This window comes from Protopterus annectens, chromosome 3.part0 (assembly GCF_019279795.1).
Source record: "Protopterus annectens isolate FY-2018-M chromosome 3.part0, PAN1.0, whole genome shotgun sequence".
Lineage (NCBI taxonomy): Eukaryota > Metazoa > Chordata > Ceratodontiformes > Protopteridae > Protopterus > Protopterus annectens.
Window position 1 is genome coordinate 955298030 of NC_056731.1, and position 19014 is coordinate 955317043.

Below are 19014 nucleotides of genomic sequence, written 5' to 3' on the forward strand. Positions count from 1 at the left end.
GAAAACTACTGGAATAAACTTTTTTCATACCAATGCTGGAATACTCATTCCATCTGACTGCTCCAAACTCTGAACAAAATAACCAAACTTTAAAATAACTGCAAATGAAATCTGCCATTCTGTCTGCCATCTGCATCATTATATTTCTTTACAAAAGCTCAGTAACTTCCAGTAATTAATTATACCTCTAACATTGTTATGTTTAGTGTTTAGACACTCGTGGGGATTTAATAAAATCTGTGAAGGAATAGTGAAAGTCCTACATGGAAGGTACCATACAATCTTGGAATTTGTATAACTTGTTAAGTATGTAACCACTGTACATATTGTATCTGTAATCTTAACTGCTTATCTTGGAGCTTTTCTCCCCGGGCATCTGCTGAAAATGGACATGAATCCAGTCGGACTATCCTGGTCAACAAATGTAAAATAAATAAAGGTTTGTGGGTCCCCCTTGGCAGCACACCTTGCATATTAATGAAGGCGCACTACTGAAAGAGAGCCATGTAACATGGTTACAGAATCAGTATAGAGGCTGTGTTACAGTGTCCGGAGATGAGTAATACTCCCCCTGCACTGTCAAAGTGCTGGATGGCACTGAAATATAAAAGTTAAATATGTTTTATTTATTTATTTATTTATTTATTTATTTTTGTGTGTTTATGCAGTGTGGTGCCTTGCTTAGCAATGGACACATGCCAGACATCTAAAAATAGATACTGGATACTTTTAATTTTCATATCAAAGGTCAAGTTTAAACATAGCTGAGCATGTTTGCATGGCACTGCACTGTGCTCAGCAGTGCTTAAACATAGCTGAGAGCTATAGAGAAATGTATAGCACCTGTCAACATATCCAAGTACCTGAATGGTTAGAGTCACAGCCCTATGTGCAGCAGATGCATGGTTTGAATACACAGACAGGCCATTCAGCTTTTATATTTCATAATAATATTTTATAAATTATTTATTCTTTCTATTGATGCATTTATTGACATTTGTTAACCACATTTGTCCAGCTGGATCAGAAGCCCATTTTCAGTGGAGACCCGAGGAAAAAAGATCCAGTTATACACAAGATGACAACACATAAAATTTACACTCCAAGATAAAGTAATTAAAATGCATAAGTTCAGGAAATATAGAAGTAAAATACATACAAATAATAATAAACTAGTCGTAATGAACAAATAATTTTTTTTTTCTTTTTTTTTTTTTTTGTTTTTGTTTAAAAAACTGGTTTGCCCTTAGCTAAGCTCTGCTAAGCATTGCTAAGCCAAGCCAAGCAGTGCTTAAACATGACCCATTTTAGCACTGCTTAGCAACATGCAGCTCCACTTAGCTGGTTTGGACACTGCTAAGCAAACCCTGTTTCAGCAGTCCTCAGCTCAGCTAAGCTAATTTGTGCACTGCTAAGCTTTGCTAAGCATTGCCAGTTTAGGCACTGCTCGGCTGAACTCAGCAGGTTTGCATGGTGCTAAGTGAAGTGCTGCATTTTTAGAAATGGCCCAATGGCAGCAAAGGGTGGGAAAACAACTTTAATTGCAACAGGTGGGAATACAGACAGAATCTGTTGGAGTTTGATCTTGGCAGAGACTATGGCAGGAGTTGGAGAGCGTGCACTCTTCTGGGTGCAGCGGTGGAGCATTCTGGAGTCCAGGGTCATGTTTGGACTCCTTGTTAAAGACCATGATGTCCAGCTGCTGCAGGGCCAGTTCCAGGAATTGGAGTACAAGTCAAAGTACTGGAACTGGCTGGCACGTGACCTTACCAGTGCAACTGGTATCACCCACACAGGTGAGCAAGTACATCACCATTTTGATGACCTGAAGAGTAGGAAGGGGGATCTTGCAGCCACTTGGATCCAAGTTGCAAGAGATGGGAATTTCCCACCAGTTTGTAAGTACTGTTATAATTGCTTTACCAAATTCTACTCTGAATGCGTAATAGACAGGTATGCATAATGGTGTGTTTCTCTCCCTACAGCTGTACAGGAGAGAGCTTGCAACCTGGAGGCCCATCCAGGGCCCCTGGCCAGGTTGAACCGAGAATGTGGTGAGTACAGATATATCCTGCAATCTATAGTCATATAAACAAGAAAGCGTACATTAGTAACTGCCAGCATGTTTTGAGTGTACTCCAGTGAATGTGGCCATAAATCTGGACTGATATAACTGAGTAATGCCAGGTACAGTTCAAAATAAAGATGAAAGCATGATACCTGATAATGTCAAGGAAATAATGTTTCTACTGCAGTAATAATGGTAAGGAAATAAAAGTTTCTACTGTATTAATAATGCTAAGAAAATAAAGTTCAACTGCATGAATAATGTTAAGGAAATAAAGTTTCTACTGCATTAATTGTGAAATTACAGCTGTAGTGTAACACCTGCACTATAGGAAGTGTTCATCAACAAAGACTGTCATATGTATACCAATCACTGCGTGATGTCACACCTAATAAACCTGTGTTGTGCAAGATGTGTGTATTTTGGACTGTTGGTCATGAAATCTAGTAGTACAACTGCTGTGAAGTAAAATATAAATAATACCATGAAGTGACTGAAGGTTAGCTTATAAAGAAGTGTTTCACTAAACTATAGATGTGGAGCTGTTCTACAAGATATAATGCATTATGATATTTATTCTGCACTATGATTTGAACCTAGAATAGGAACGGCCAAGGTATATAGTGTGTCTCTCAGGATTGTCTTGTGTTAACCATTGAATTTCAGCTATATGCATTCCTGATCTTAGTTATGCTGCTGCAGGCAAGTATGAAACTGCAATCACTGTAGACTGCATATATACCATCTGCAACTGTATATGGGTCTGGTAGCCAACCCGGCACTCCAATATGGTCTGTACACATCACACATAGTTCCACCCACTAGGGGTTAATTGTCTACACCTGCATTCCATGTATTAATGCACAGTTCACCTACTATCTCTGTCATGCTTGAATGTTCAAGTGTCATTGCCGTCTTGTATAACACTCTACCTCTATCACCAGGTCACAGTTTGTTACCAGGTGAGCTCTAGGCACATATCAGTCAATCAATATTCAGCAGTAGCTCAGTAGCTCAGGTTGATAAACCCTAGATATGTTGTACATTTTGTCACACATAGGCTGGGATTTGAATCCAGGGACAAGTACTACTAAACATTTATAAAAACAGTTATGTATTGCTAACAGATGTTCTCCCCAGAGGAATTACAGGTAAATAAATGGCTGGTGTAGCTGTTCAAATGGATTACTAATTTGTGTGTCCAGATGTATCAGAGTGTTAACATTAACAGCATTGCTCAGCAAGGTGATATGATGCCAGTATATAACAATTCAACAAGTACAATGCATGTTAATAAAATAAATAAAACTGTTTAATCTTGGTACAGCTGTATGCCTGGTGTGCCTGTAAATGTCTTCTGATAGTCTAACCCCATGCCTGCCAAGGACGGCATGATAAGTGTAACATGGCTGTACAGTGCACAATATATGTCTTTCAAGTGTCATGCTGTCAAGGACTGTGATCACTGTTGCCAAATCCCTTGAACATAGATTTAACATACACTTCATTTATGTCAATAGCACAATCACACTACATCAGTCCATAGTACACCTTGATACTCATATTTGTTCCCCTGATATGTAATAGTCCCCTGTAGTTGTGTACCTGTAGGTGTTACAGCTTGGCCCATATTGTCCCATGCATACAGCTTGAGAGGCATGTAGGTGCTACAGAAGCAATAGGGTACTTTTATACATAACGTAAGGGCAGACCTGTAGAGTATATCAGAGTACTGTTGCGAACAATATAGCCTATACTGGTAGTAATGGAATGTCTTTATCTCTTTCCCAGCCCTTATCTGCATCATAAAGTATTATTCAGTCAGGTATGGCTTACTTTCAACATATGTTGTTCTCAAAATGTTATGTTGAGCCTTGTATTTTATTGTTGTTATATATTACAATGGCTACATACTTACATACCTTGTTGAATTACCTATGTTGTTGGCCTTTTGCCATAACTGTTACTGGCATGCTGTTACAATACTGACTGTTGTACCACTTATTGTTGTGTTCCATATGCTATGCGATGTTTTGTTACCAGGTTAACTGGAACCACCTGGTATGCTGTTATAACTAATGTTTAAATGTTCTGTTCATTACTAACCTATGTACTTCGAAAAAACCTCAATACCATAGCTCGACTGGGTAGGTCTATTCACGCGGATCTACCTACCTTACCTCAACCGGCCATGGAACTGGGTCCAAGCACATCTGGGACCCAACCTGGAGCTGCCCCATCCACTGGTCCTGCACCACCTATGGGTGGAACCATCTCAGGAGACAGGGCCATCACCCCCATGGAGAGGGAGCTGTCACCCAGTGAAAGCTACCAGGCATGGTGTGCAGGATCATACAGCAAGGGTGTGATGATTGACTGCACTGGATTGAGGGCAGACTGGCCAACCTGGAGGGCAGGCTGGTCCTGGCATCCAGCCCCCAGCACAGCCATTTTTGGGGCAGTGAAGGAGCAGTGTTGACTGCCCATGGGTGGGGAACTCAGTTCTACTGCTGCCGTCTGTGGGCACATGCCTCTCTAATTCCACAACACCCTCCCCGTCCAAGGTGTTTACCCTCCTAATGTGTCATACACTGCCCTTGCCTGCTGTCTTTTCTGTCTTGTCTGTTTGCAAATGCTACCTCTCCTACATACTTACCTTCCCGCACATAAATATATCCCTTCCCCAACATTCCACTCTCTGCTTAAAAAACCAAAAAAGGGCATCTGTCCCATAAAAAAAATATATATATATCGCCCCATACATAGCTCTCCATTTTAGCCCCATCTACATTGCCCACAATCAATCATTACAACAATTAATCAATACAGTTTTGTGGTCCACCCCCCTCTCTCTGGGTTGTGAGGCTCCAAATTCTAAATTGTCCACAGCCTGCACAGCTGTTGCTGTACAAGAAATGGAGAGTTATGATCATTTCCTACACCCAACTTGCACATCCCTACCTACCTTTCACATGGTTTTTGCCCCTGCTTGCCCACATTTCAACACATTCCTATCACCCCTTTTTTCTTTTCTTTATTGGAAATAGCATGGGTTTAAGTGGAGCTAAGAGCCACATTGCGGTGCATCTAGTAAGCCCGCTTAAAGCTGCTTAAAACTGCTTTAATCACCTTCTGTCTTTCTGACATTTTTATGCACCTCAGCAAAATGATCACCCCTGTCAAATCTCAAACTCAGGACCCTGCCAAAAACGGCAGTGCACTAGCTTACTAGGCCACTCAGCTCTGAAGAATAGCAGATGTTTCCATACACATATCCTCAGTATCAGTGATGCACATCAGCAAAAAAACACCTTTGCCAAGTCTCAAACCCAGGACCCTAACAACTACAGCATAGTGCATTTACCCACTAGGCCACTCAGATATGAATTATAGTAGGTGTTTCCATACACATATCCAGAGTGCCAGTGACACACTGCTTGTACATATAATGGGAAAAATGACAGCATACTTGGGACTATGATGCAGACACAAAACCAGTACACAGCCAAATAAATGTTGATGGACGTACGTGAGGCCTAGGATAGCAGGTACAGTTGACAAATGCACAGACTGTTGCAGAATGTCCACAGTTGTGCCACCTACTTTTGGCAGAGTTATTACAAAGCCTATTCTGTGTACTGACAAGTCAGTACAGATCGAGATTAGAAAATCATGACAGACAGTTCAATGGCACACGTAATACCCATCCAAAGAAATATGTTCATGCCAATCTTGTGTAACAGACTGTATGCATGCATATATGTATTACAAATACACCTGCTATAGTATTGACTCAGTAGCTCAATCTGTTACATTCATAGCATGCTTTAGATTTTGCCAGACAGAGTCCTGGCTTACATTCCAGTCTGTTGCATGTTAAGTACATGCTTGTCAAAACAACAAAGAAATGAGTGAGCCCTGCAAATATAAGCAGAACTGGTTGATGCTATTATAGTCAATGCCACCCATATTTACACTTCAAAGGCCTGTAGGTTGGGACACACTTCACAAATATGTATAGGTATCCTAAATGACGCCTAACACTCTCTGGATGGCACTGTTGCACAACATATGTACCTGATGCACATGCCTCACCTGGACTATTATAGGTACTATCACCCTGGCTATGCTGTGACAACAGAGCTGACACTGATCTCTCACTAACATATACAGCTTGCTGTCCCCCAAAGTGATCACAATCCCCAGAATGACCCCTGGCCAGAATGCAGCAGCTGCAGCCTGCAACATATGCAGCAGTATGCTCAGCTACTTGCTACTGACCTACCATACCTCCCAAACATCTCTAGAACAGAGGAGCCACACAACTCCCATATATAAAGGGGTGGGGGATGGTCAAGTGAAAGGGACATGTGTCACAGTCTTCCCATACAAACATACACAGTTGAGAGACCAGCAGCTATTGCAGAAGCATGGATATTCTGATGCAAAGGATGTATGACACTCACATCAGTCTGTCCCAGGTTTTCCAGATGTCCCTATTTGAGTAGGACTGTCCTGGGATCATCAGCCCGATCCTGAGTCCCACACTGCTGGTTAAAATCCTGGTGAAACAGCCTCCGCATTGTTTTATTTTTAATTGGCCCATATGCCCGTATACAAGGCAATCAAAAAAAATCGCAAAATGGAGCTACTTCTGTTTAATGCAGAACTGCCTGATGTTCTGTATTGAAAAAAAGAGGGTCCACTGTGCAATTTTTTGATTGGTTCATATACCGGCATATGGGCCAATCAAAAATCACCAAACTTGGAGCTACTTGTGTTTTAATGCAGAACTGCTTGGTGTTCCGCATTAAAGACCTTTTTTGTTTGTTTGTTTTTTTGGTCTTCACTTAAAGTGAAGGACTTTTTTTTTTTTGTCCCTATCTGTCCCATGAGAAATCTGGCATCTCTGGTCTGTCCCCTTACTGACCTCAACCCACATTGTTAAACAGTAAACTGCCACATGATCAGAAGGTCTGTTCACAATGGCCAAACACAGAATGCCAAACTGTGGACATACCACATAAATCCAGAGAGTGGACAGTATTTTTACCTACCCTCTGTGATGCTGTAGTCCCCACACTTCCATAATGTACATCTCACAGGCCAGGAAAAGGGCCAAGACCTACATGAAGGCCTTAAATATTGCACTGCAGTGCCATACCATTGGCTAATGAAAATGCAACCCAGCTCTTCTGGATACAATTAACAAGTGTGAGCCACAGATTGGTGTAAAGGCAATCACCTGTTCATGAGCATTACCTACAAAAGGCAAGCTGCTGCCTATGGTTATCAGGTCTGAGACTTTTTTTATGAAGACAGACTCTGAGAACATAAGCATTATACTGCAGGATTTCTGCACATAAAGGAGAACAGCAATATACCAGGTATGTAATAGAAGTCCCCATATATAGGACAAAGATGGGATGCAGTTATGCGAAATAGGGATTACAACAGTAGGTCTGTAGTGCATATCTTGGAATACCATGTTGCTGTTAGTCAACTGTCCAGCACCTACAGGCTTCCCTTTCAGCTCTGTCTGCTGTGAAATACATCACAGCTCTGGCCCTCTGAGTTTCTTCAACAATGGTCAGCTCATGTATGAATGGTACTGGATTATGTTTTACACAATAGTGATAGCAAGTACTGGTGGATACAGCTGGCATATCAAATGATATACTATCAGTCATCTCCTCTAAGTCTGTGAATGTCACACAGCCTTACTTCAAACATTGTCCTGGTGTCCCTGTCTGTTTCTGATGTACTCTGGCTTAGTCATTGTGTACTCCACACCTGTATCTTATCATTTGAGAGCTATGCCTAGCATAGCTGTTGAGCCCCTACAGCAAGACAGCAGGTTATAGCCAGTATTAGTGAGGGTACACATGCCCGGCCTCAGTGACAGAGTGTACATATTGAGCATACAATGTAAGGGAATGAATACAGCACCAGATATTAATGTACCATAACTGTTTTCTGAGAGGTCTGATGTGTGACCGCCAGATTCAGTCTGGGAACAACCATTCTGTATTGTCCAACTGTTTGCTAGACATCCACATTTGTCTGCAGAGGGTCCACATATATCAGGCTCATGTACACATCCTGCAAACATCTGTGTACTGCAGATTGCCAGACACCTACAGGGAGGATACCCTACAGCACATTTTCAGTGCTATCTATCATTGGGTCACACGTTTGCAGTGCTATCTATCATTGGGTCACACACATGTTGCTGGACTGTCCCCATGCCCTTGTAGTACCACTCATCTATTTGTCAGATGGTGGCTGTATGACATGGTACTGGGATGTCGCCCATAGGGGACACAACACAGATGGAAGTGATGGGTGTGGAGTCATAAAAACACAGTCCATCACAGGGCCATAACCAGTACACCTAGGATCATATGTGGTTACTAAGCTATTGGCCCTGAGGCCCTCATAAGCCTAGCCCAGAGTTTAGCCCATGTTTATGCAAGTCAGCACCTGATGCCCCAGTCCAACAGGGACACAGGTGGTATCCCAAGGGTGTATGTACTTTTTGCCATCCAATTATCCAGGTGTCACTTAAAAAGGGGTACATAGGGTGTCTGCCTGATGTGGACAGTGTGTCCATTCCACAGCTGGGTGAGTATGTGGAAAACACATCTGACCCAACAACAACTCCTGTTGATGTCACAGATCAGGTTGAGGGCACATGTGTGGGTGGGTTACTTGAGTGGAGTTTGACTTGTGGATGTGCATCAGTCCCATCAAGGTGGAGTCCGTGATCACCTTGTATGCCAAGCAAAGGTCACTTCTGAGGAGTCTGTATGAAAACGGGTAGAGCGATAGGTATTTTAGCCTATCTGTGTATGGTAGATGTTTGAGGCCCTGGTATTTCCTGTTGAGAAACCTCTGTCGTCTCCCCAGCTGCTGCATATGCTTTGCAAGGTACATGACAAAAGGGGCATTATACTCAATAATGGGCCTTATTAGGGAAGAAAACAGGGATGTTATGACCCCCATGTCCCTGGATGAGATACCCTTACATATGAGGTGGGCCATGAAGAAGGATTTCCTTTTAAAGGAAGCAACAGGTCAAATGTCATGCTGCCATCAACCTGTGTGCCCAAATCCCTCATGACTGATTGCATGCTTAGGACGTTGTTAGTAATGTGATAATTTTTGGGGAGGTCACTCTCCCCAAAGGGGATGATGGTGCATTTTGTGGTATGCAGTCTGAGGCCATGTGTCTGGCACCACTCAAGTGTCTGTGTGACACTCTCATGGTGGATGTCCACATCATTAGGGAATTTGGTGACAGCACCCAGCATCCAGTCTTCTGCAGATGTGGTTGGCCATAGCCCACTGGTTGTGCCTTGCCCCTCAGAAGAGTAAATCACACATAGCAGACGTGCCAAGACAGAACATTGGGTTACACTGTTAGTTTTGGGCCTACTGCTTGAGGTGGCTTCCCTATATTGACTAGGTGGGTGCTGTCAGTGCACCAGTGTGCAACCCATCTGGTAAGATATGGATTGATGACTAGTTGAGAGCAAATATCTATTATGGCCAAGTGGGGAATACTGTGAAAGTCTTTGGCCAGGTCAAGGTAGGCAGTGTGCACTGTCTTTACCTCTTGTCCATGGCTTTGGTGACTGTGTCAAAGAAGTCAACCAAATGTAACAGACATGATCCCCCTTGACAAAGCCAAACTGTGTGTGATCGAGTGTGGGGAGGTCATCAATGTTCTTGTTAATGAAGTTCAAGATAATCTGTTCCATAGCCTTGCAGATCAGGCTAGTTCAACTGATGGGTCTATAATTTGTTGGAATAGTGGATGCTCCACCTTAGTGCAAAGGCATGACAGTGGGTGTCCTCCATTCAGCTAAGACTAAGGCGGTAGTCAGGCTTTGGTTGAATACAGTGTCTAATAGTGCTGCAAGTTCATGCTTGAGATCATGTAGGATGCATCCTGTGATGTGATCGGGTCCTGTGGAGGTTGTATTCCATGACTTTGAGATGGCAGTGATGATCTATTCCCTAGATATAAGGGGAAAAGGGCAGGTACCGGAGATGTCCTGATGTACTAATGGGGGGGGGGCAGGGGGTGAAGCTTTCATTGACTCTGTCAGGCAGCAAGTTTGGTATATCTACAGCACTTGAATATCTGGTGTCCTTGACCAGCACATCTGAGCAGGTCTGGGTGCTTCCTTTGAGATTGCAGACATATGTGAAGAAGGAGATATGACTGTCTGTAGTGGATGTCACAAATGTGGGCTCAGCGTTTTCTTTGCAGGATTTCAGTAGTGCTCTTATTTGCTTGTTCAGGCTAAGGAGTCGTTGCTTCATATTAGACACCTGCTCTTTCTTCATCTCGGACAGCAATATTTCACTCTTGTTATAGAGGCTAGTCATTGCAGATGTCCACCAGACAGGTTTACTTATCCTTGCAGAGGATGATGTAGTCCTGTCAGGTATACCTGACTCCATGCATCTGTACAAATACATGTATAGTGTTTTTGTGTATTTGTGGATGTTGGTGCCAGTTCCTAAAGAGGGAGATGGGGCTGTGAAGCTGCTTATTTTATCCCTCAGGTGGCTGTAATCAGCTTTGGAGATGTTTGTATGTCCAACCCTTGCTAGATGGGTATTTTGGGAGATGGTGACTGCAAATGTGATCACTTTATGGTTAGTTTTACCATGGCGGATGATACTGTAGGGAGGCTGCAGTGGTTACCCATGTTGCTTAATATCAACTCCAAGAGATCTTCACCTCATGTGCAGGTAGCAGCTAGCTGTTCCAATGTGTCTGTATTGCCAAACTATGAATCTGTGGGCATTTGTGTGCTGGCATGAGTAGTTCTTCCAATCTATGTTTGGGTACTTAAAGTCACCCAGGATCAGAGTACAGGGTCAAATCCTGATAGAGTTGAACAGGTCCATATAGGCAGAATGGGCTTCCTGGTCCCATGTGGGGGCCCATTAGCTAGCTATGATTTGAATAGGGGTCTTGGAAATGGTTAACTGCACCTGGAGTGTCTCCTGTGCATCTTACTGTTTGGCCAGCCTGGAGGTGTGTATTTCTTTCATATATAGTGAAACCTCACATCCCTTGGCTTTACTGCTCACACATTGGGATCTGACTGAAGGGGGACAATGTAAGGCTGGGGTTCTCTCGAAAGCTTTGAACCATGTGTCTGTGACTACATATATGTCAGCATTTTCCAGTGTTACGCCTGCTTGCCATGCGTGCAGATTCATGTTTAGACTCCTAGCATTTAGGAGCATGACCTTCAATTTGTGATATGTTGAAGGTTTCATGGTGGTAGTGTTAACATCACCACTTTTCCTAATAAAGGCACTATGGGGATGGCAAGAACCATGGCCAGAAGCCTGAAGGCAAAGGTGAGACAGATATTGGCCATCTCTGGCAAAGCATCGTGGTCTGTTGATCATATCATCCCAGGCTGTCAGGTACTGGATCCCCCTGGAATGGCATGAGAAACCAAGCCAATTGTTAAGATCAATCATTTCCTGATTGTATTGCGACATCATTCTGAGTGACAGCAGAATGCTGCTTAAGGCTAGGGACATACCTGCTTGGGACATATAATCAGCAGAATCAATCACATCTCACGTCATAGAGTCCAGAGAGGTATGTCTCAGGTCAGGCATGCCAACATGGACTATGACAGAGTCATAACAGTACCTGTTGTTGAGAAACAGCAGTGTGTATGTGATATGGCAGATTATGTTACCTGACAGACAAGTAACCGTGACCTTCTACATAAACAGCCTGGTGATGTGCACATCTGTGTGTCTCACAATGGAGTCTCCTATGACTAATATGTTTAATTTATGATGACACCTTAGTGGCTGTGGGACACAGGTGTGGCTATGCATGGTATGTGTTGTGCAGGGCTTTGGAGTTCATGTGTGTTTTTGCCTCAGAGGTCTCCTTTGTTTGGGGATGATTTTGTTGAGGACCTCCGCATATGTGGGCATATGTTGTGTAGGTGTGGGTGGTGTGTGAGGTGTACTGATTGTGTTGACAACCTTGTTGGTGTCAGATATGTGGGCTTGTGAGTGAGAGAGCATGGACTGTAGATTCCTAATGCCATTGCATCTCTCACAAATTGTGTTCCTTGGTGATGTTTGTAGATGGATGTCCATGTACATGAGGCAGTTACTACACTGTGTCAAGATGCCTGTATCAATCAGTCTGGCAGGGGAAACTGTAAGACATTGTCCAGCCATATTTGTCAGAATCTGAGGGAGGAAGGCCAGGGAGACCAAAAGGGTGGACTACAGCCTAGGTGTTTAAAACAAATGTAGGAGGCTTACACTACAACATACAATGTAGACAGGCCATAAACAAGCAGTAATAGGTGCAACAAAAAAGATACAGTTGAACACCTTAGGGAACATGCAGCAAGTAGGAGGAAACAGCAGGATGAGTAGGGAAATGCATGATGTATTGCCACTGTGTTGCTGATAGCCACATACATACTGTTGTGAGAGATGGCGGGGTATGACGTGGGAGTTAGTGGAGGATAGTGGTGGCAAAGGTGGATGTGCAGGGTGTGTACATAATGGAGAGCAATGTATGTTATCCTGTGACAAGTTCCCCTCTTCTTGTCTTTCAGGAGTGATGTACAGATAGAGGGACCTGCCTTTTTCTGCAGACAAGAATGAAGTTATAGTTGATGGCCTCAGACTGCATCATGCCATCCTGCTGTCACGAAGTCACCATAATCAGGAACAATGGGCTGCACTGTGGGCAGACCTTGTTGCATCAATAAATCACATTGAGCTACAGGAAAGAAGCTATGACCAGTTCCAACACCGGGCCACCGCCATGATAAAAGTTGCATGACAAAAGGTGCATGGCAAAGGACCACAGCTGTGGCCAGGAACTGTGCTTGCACTGGTGGAGGGCCTGCAACACAGCAACCACTCTCAGCCACAGAGAAGTTCCTGGCAAATCTGGATTCAGCCACCAGCTCGCAAGCATCCATCACCCCATACAGCATGGAGGTGGGTGGCACAGCTTCCACAGCAGAGGACTGTCCAGGTAAGCTTCCTGTCATCATCAATTTAATAGTGTAGCTGTCATAGTGACAGCCTCTGCATACCTGTACATGGATGTGAGGTCGTTCTGCATTTAGGTGGGGAGGTTTGTAATGCACATATGTGCACACATACTCAGAATGTCAGCAATGTGGACAGTATCACAGTTTGTACTGTACATGTTGATATATGCACATATTATCCTGTACCAATGCCACATTTGTGTTTGCTGACAATACTTCTTCCCCACAATTCCATAGGTACATCTGGTGTGGCCGGAGTCCAACATCCTGTATCCAGTGAGTGTGAAAGTGTTCTGTTATGGCTCATATATACCATAGGAATGTTAAGGGCTGTTAGTTTTTCATGGACACAACTGTTATACTTAGCCTGAGTACAATACTTGTATGTTCAGTTGTGGAGGGGTTCACTGCAGTGCATTGAATTGGTAATCACAGTAGCATATTTGCAGGAGTTGTAACAAATTTACATGTATTTTTGTGAAGGTGTATGCAGTCTACTATACAGGGTCAATAGTATGGTGGTGATGGGTTCACCATTTTTTAGGTGAAGGTCCTTCACCTACTCTGACATGTCACTTATCTCACAGGTGTATAGTACTGGCAACATTAACTGGACACAGCTGCACTGCATGTTGTTAAGGGCCTGTCTTGTCTTTGTCTGTTGTAGTCTGCATGTGTGTTGTGCATGGGATCAGTAGTAAGGTGTAGTATGTATAATGTGGTTGTGGCACCTCACCTGTATGTGTGTGTGTGTGTATAGATCAGCAGACATAATAATGCATGTATTAATGAAGTCATGTTGTCTTCCTCCTCGCAGGTGACCATGGGGGTTGGTGTCTGCCCCCCTCACAACTTGATGTCAGTGTCTCTTTGGATTCTGATGATGATAGTGGCCATAGTGAGGCACAGTTGGGGTTGTTGGGCACTGAATCTGTCCCATGGGTTGACATCCCACTTCCTCCCCCAATGTCCCCGCACACAGTCAGAATGCCCACACATACCCAGTTCCCTGTGCCCACAGATATTGGACAGTCAGAGGGTAGTGGCATTGGACAGGAGAGTGTGGTGACTATGGCATCTGTGACTGTAGACACTAACCATAGCCAGAGAGCTGGAGAGTTCCCACACAGGCAGATTGACAAGGGTGCTTGAAGGAGAAATGATGCCCATTCACCACCTGTCACAAGTGTCACATAACGAGTCACTCGATGCATGTTTCGGTCTGTCCTGGAGGCGCAGGCACAATCTGAATGCAACACCAGATGGATGCTCAGGATCAATGATGCATCACTCTCTGGAATCCATGACTCCATCCACAATATTGGTGATGCCATGCATCTTTTCTCTGATGCAGTGAACAGCACCACCATCAGCTGAGAGCCCTAGTGGCTGTGCACAATCACGCTGCCATAGTGGCAGTACCACCAGCACTACAGGACAGAGGGTGCTGTCCACACCATGGTGTGGCAGGCCATGGGTATGTGGTCCTGGGTGGACCTGTGAGGGAGACGGACACAGCAGACACCAGTCACCATCAGCAAGTAGTACCGCATCTGACCCTGGGCATGGTGGTGCCAGTTCCACTCCTGGCACAGCCAGTTCCTGTGTTCATAGCTGGAGATGGTGAACTGTACATTCTTCCAGGTACAGTCCACAGCTATCCAACATACCCTCGTGTAGGGCTACTGCATGGCTTGACTGTGTACTCGCACACACTCACACATTACTGTCACATGCAGGTCACCAACAGACATACACAGCATGTCTCCATGGCCCAGCTGACACCCCTCCAGACACACACACATGCTGTCAACTGTGTGGCACAGCCTAGGCCTTTGACAACCTCACATCACAACCTGTGCATGTGATGATACCTGTACCACATCCCCGTCATCCATACTATCGATGCAGGGACATGCAGATATGTGTCTGATGCACAGGGTGATTATAGTACATTTAATGATAGTTTGTAGTGCAGTAGTGCTATGCCCTGTAAGGTGCTGTCTTCTGGCATGTGTCATGAGTACATATCAAAGTGTATGTACCTTTGTTCCATGATGCTGCATTGGTGGTAGTATTTCTGACTGACTGTTGTCTCCCACACCTCTTTCTGTTTCTGTTCCAGGGGTCTGTGTGTCTACACAGTGGAGAGCTGCTGCAAATACAGTGTCTTAGGATGGCATGGTAACAATGCAGAAATGTGACTTTGGTAAGGTACGGCTGTATATGTGCATAGTTACCTAGGTGCGTATGTGTAGAACAGTGTGTCAGGGACAATGTGGGGAAGACAGCATAATCTTGCATGCATACATCATGACACAGCATGCTACTCTAGATACATGTCACCTGGGAGTTCATCAAGATCATAGGTTCTTATGATCTTAGGAAGTTACTAGAGTAATGGCCTTAGGGCCCTTACAAGGCTAGCCATTATTTTATCCCTATAAAGAAAATCAGTCAGCACCTGTTGCCCCTGTCAATGAGGGACACAAATGGGACCCCTGGGACAGAATTGAGATTTCCCATCCACTCATCTCAGTTGCACTTGAAGAGGGTCAGCATTGTACTTTGTTTGGTGTGTATTGGAAGTGTATTCCTGAGACAGGGGAGCCTCTGGGAGACTAACCTGTCTCTCCAGCAGGTTGTGTTGATGTCACATATCAGATTCAGGCCAGTTGTGCAGGTAATGCGTGAAGAGTTAGACTTATGAATATGAGGCAGCTGTAGAAGGGTAGTGTCCAACATTGCCTTGTAGGTATGACACAGCCCACCTCTGATCAACCTTTCCGATAACAAGTGGAGGAATAGTGATTTGAGCCTGTCTGCATGGGACAGGTTTTGGTGGGCATGGATTACCTTTGTGAGTTATTTCCATGGGCTTTCCAGTTGGTGCAGATGTCCAGATAGGTACATACCAAATGGGGAGTTGTAGTAAAATATTGGTGTACAGAGTGAGGACTATAAAGAGGCAATGACCGCCTTTTTTTCTGGATGCAATCCCTTTACCTATAAGATGAACCACATACAACTACATGATGGTTGAGTGCGAAATTGTTATCAACCTGAGTACCCAAGTCTCTCAACACGGGTTGTGTGTTTAGGGGGTTGCCATTGATATGGTAAGCAGTGGGACTGTGTCTTTCTGAATGGTATGATGATACAGTTTTTTGCATTTAGCTTGAGGCTAGGACCTTGGCACCAGTCTGTAGTTGATGTAAGACCTTCTTGCAGTATATTAACATCATTTGGGGAGTCAATGACAGACAGCACCCAACTTACAGTCATCCACAAACTTGGTTAGTACCTACAAATGGTGTTGGTGGTGGGTAAGATTCATGCCTACATACATGTGGGTTATTTAGGGGCAGCAGCTACTCACAGGGCCTCAAAATGTATACATATTGCACACACATAGCCAAGACAGACTAGGGTTGCCACCTTATCAAAGCTCAGTTTGGGACACTTTTGGTAGTAACGTGAGAGTTGGCAGGACAAACCATACCCACAGTGAGTGCAATGGACAGAACCTCACTTTTCTGAGAATATAACAGCTTATTTTTTGTAGCATTTGCCTAGATTGTGCTATTTCTCATAACATTTAGGTGGTTGTGATGTAAAATGTCTGTTTTATGCAACTATTACAATAATGTAGGAAATGTTTATTTTCCTACACTCTTTGGGCATTTATATTGTTTTAGTTGTTTTCACAGAACACACTTGGCCAAAAAAAGTCACACTACTGCAAATGGACACACACACACACACACACACACACACACACACACACACACACACACACACACACACACACACACACACACACACACAATCTGCCCTTGTTGAGAGCAGAACCCCTACCTGTCTAGTTGTATATACTATAGAGGTACATATGTATTGTATGTGCCATGGAGCTTAAGTGCTTTTGGAGTGTCTGCCACTACTGGCGCTGTTAAGGTTGCTAATGGGGGGGGGTTAACAGGTTTGTACAGGCCCTTAAATTGCAGGTGCCATGAAGCCTAAAAATATATAACCATTGCACACACACACACACACACACGGAAGACAGCCACACTGCTGTGAGGGGGTATGTTTACACATACACACACACACACACACACACACACACACACACACACACACACACACACACACACACACACACACACACACATAATTGCTGGTTTTGAGAGTAAAACCTCTACCTATCTAATTATATACACTATAGCATTACGTACTTATTGCATGTGCTATGGTGCTAATGTGTTTGGAGAGTATCTAACTGTGCTTCTAAGGTGGATGGCATTAGTAGGCCCTGAAAAGGTTGCCAGTGGGGGGGGGGGTTAACAGGCCCTTCAAATTGTGTAACCATCACACATACACACACAGGCAAAACAGCTGCACTGCTGCAAGGGGATATGCGTACACACACACACATACAGTCACAGAGTTGTCAGTTTTGGTAGCAGAACCCCTACCTCTCTAGTTACATACACTACAGTGCTACATACTTATTGCATGTGCCACAGAGCTATTGTGTCTGAAAAGTGTCTAACTGTGCTATTAAGGTGGATGACATCAGCAGGCTATGTAAAGTATGCCAATGTGGAGGTTATCAGGTATGCACAGGCCTTAAAATGCCTTAGCATTGCACACACATAGGCAAGACAGACACATTGCTGCAGGGGATATACTTACACACATGCACACACACTTATAAAGTTGCTATTAGTTGCTATTAGTGGGATTATAACCCCTATCTCTCTAGATGTATATACTGAAGTGCTACATACTTATCTCATGCATCACTGAGCTTATGTAGTTTCATGCTGTTTTAATTTCTCCAAGTTTTTTGGGTTTCTCATGACGGGAATGGACCCCATTCCTAAGTCAAAGTATGATTACAGTTCACAAAATTAGAATCGTTTCAATCTTTGATGTCAACCAGTAGTGCTCTTCACAGTGACCACAAAGTCCCCAGTAATGACTCCTTCTGCAGTTCATATGGAGTTACATGTATTGGTAATATATCTAAATACGACTGTAAATTCTTTTTTATAAGACCCGTTGCTCCTACTACTATTGGAACTGTCTGAGTATCTTTCTTTCACATTGATCTTGTTTCTGCCTGCAGATCCTGATATTTTATGACTTTGTGTCTCTCTGTACACAAGACATGTAGTCACTGGGTGTGGCAATTTCAATGACCAATGCTACTCTTGTCCTCTTTTCTTGGACCACTATATCCAGTTTTCTAGCATCTATCTTTTCAACTTTTGGTAATGGATGATCCCTAGTGATGTAGACATCTTCATTTTCTATAATGCTTTGTGGCTCATGTTTCCAGTGTTTTTGGCCACTTCAATACCATAATGTTTGCACAATCCTCAGTGCAACAGTCTCGCCACATTATTATGCCTTTCAGTATACAGTCCTTCTGTTAATAGTATGTCACAACCAGCAATGAGAAGTGCAAGTGTTTCCAATTTGATTTTACAAAACCTACATATATTTGTTTCTCCCACATGTTCAATGGACTTTATAAACCAATGTGTATGCAGCCCACTATTTTGGGTCGCCAATATTAAGCTTTCATCTCTTGGTTTGAATTTGCCTCTCCTTAACCATTCCTGTGTTCATTCCTGATCAACATGAGGTTCGTCCAGAAGATTTCTATACTTGCAACTATATTTATGCTTTTTACACATTTCTTGCCTTCTCATCTGATCCTTCACCTTATATTCTTTCTTTTGTTTTTTGGCACATTCAGTTGCTGCCTGATTTTTATCTACTTCTGGACTGATTTCTATTCCTGCTTGATGCCGATAAGCTTCTGCTAGATTAAGCAGAGGAGTCATCTTAAATTTATTCTCC